The sequence below is a fragment of the Echinops telfairi genome, unplaced genomic scaffold, assembly GCF_000313985.2.
Source record: "Echinops telfairi isolate 266 unplaced genomic scaffold, ASM31398v2 ScPeMD7_3;HRSCAF=10, whole genome shotgun sequence".
NCBI classification, from domain to species: Eukaryota; Metazoa; Chordata; class Mammalia; order Afrosoricida; family Tenrecidae; genus Echinops; species Echinops telfairi.
Window position 1 is genome coordinate 29,021,660 of NW_022103899.1, and position 1,631 is coordinate 29,023,290.

At 40.0% G+C, this 1,631-nt stretch overlaps 1 protein-coding gene across 1 annotated transcript in view; it reads left to right on the forward strand.

Annotated features, from left to right (window-relative positions):
- The window catches only part of NBEAL1 (neurobeachin like 1), a 179,410-nt gene that overhangs the window by 157,958 nt on the left and 19,821 nt on the right, over positions 1-1,631 (forward strand). The window lies entirely within an intron of this gene.

A 1,631-nucleotide genomic window follows, 5' to 3' on the forward strand; every position in this document is an offset into this window, starting at 1 on the left:
TTGATTAACAGTCTGACCTGGTGGAACGAACTCCAAATACACTACAAGTTGACACTTTCGTTCGTTCGGGACGTCGATGGACATCTAGAACGAGAGTTGTCATCACTTGACATTTCACCCTTTTTGAAACAAGAAAATCACTCATATATTATGAGTTTTTTCCATAGCACTGTCCTTGTAAACTGTCCTGTAAACTTCAACATCACAACAGTTTCTGTGGCATTTTTCCCGAGCAGGAAATAGAATTTCACACACCATGCGCTGTTCCCTTAAATCAGCCATCACAAAAAACAAAGTTCAAATGAAACGATTTTTACAAAAAATTCACTGTGACTGCAGAGCACCTTCCCAGGCAACGTCACTGGGTGCACTAACTCAGAGTGAGTTGCTCAGTGCCCGCCTAGCAGGAAAAATGCATACTACAAAAGCAGTGCAATTCTGGGTTTTGGGGTACCCCCTTGTGTCCTCATGGAAGGTAATGTTGCTCTTACTCTGTGGTCTCTTCTGACTGCCATCACGTCAATTGTGAGTCATAGCCACCCCATAGGACAGAATAGAAGGGCCCCTGGGGGTTTTTGAGACTCATTCTGTATGGGAGTAGAAAGCCCCTGTCTCCTGAAGAGCAGCTGGTGGTTTCAGCCCAGTGCATGAACCCTGTGCCACCAGGACTTCTGTGAGTTCTCACAGATTTAGACAAGATAGGTATAGAGGGGTACATATGGATGTATGTATATGTATATATTTTTCCAGTTAATATACATTCAGTGCTGTCTTTAGTACCAACTTGTATCCTATGTTTAAAAATTATTTAAAGTTAGTTAAGTATTGTGATCATGTTTTCTTGTCTTCTCCAGCTACTCTAAAACTTGTCTGAGACTAGAAACATAATTTTTACTATTTGTCTACGTAGAACACAGTACTATTGTGCTCCACACAAAGCACTCTGGGAAAGTTCATGTTGAATGAGAAAGTTCTGTAATCAGAGTGTCAGAACCAGCCCTTATTTACTGCAATCACATCACAATCAATCAGTCAAAAATCCAACAACCTAGCACTGTCAAGTTGGTTCTGTATCCTAGGGATACCCTGTAGGACAGAGAAATGCCCAAAGGGTTCAGACCCTAATCTTTAGATCCCTGTGCAACTGGTGGGCTCCAGCCACTAGCCTGTTGGTTTGCAGCCCAGTGCTGTTAACCACACTGTACCAGGGCTTTTCCCTGCAAACATCTTTAAGTGCAATTGCGTCCTTTCACCTTTCTGCAGAATCTAGATTGACTAAACTCATGTATTTTAGGTGAAAACAGATAAACATGATGCTTATTTTGGTAGGAATAGAAAATAATCTTCATGCATATTATTCGGTATGTAGTTATCTGCCTAATTCTTCACTGTGTTGGAAGATCCCTGGTTTTAGTTTATGTCTCTTTTTCTGATCCTAGCATGTCCTAGCTTGTCTTTATACTTAGAAAACCTGCTGTTTACAGTGTTACCACGTGTATTACATTGGTTTTGAAAGCTAAGCTTAAACCATTTCACAACTTCACCACTTTTTATGCCTAGCTCTAAGTGTTGTGTTTTTTAACTGAATAAAAATGGCTAATGTATTTTATGAAAGTTTTTATCACTTATTA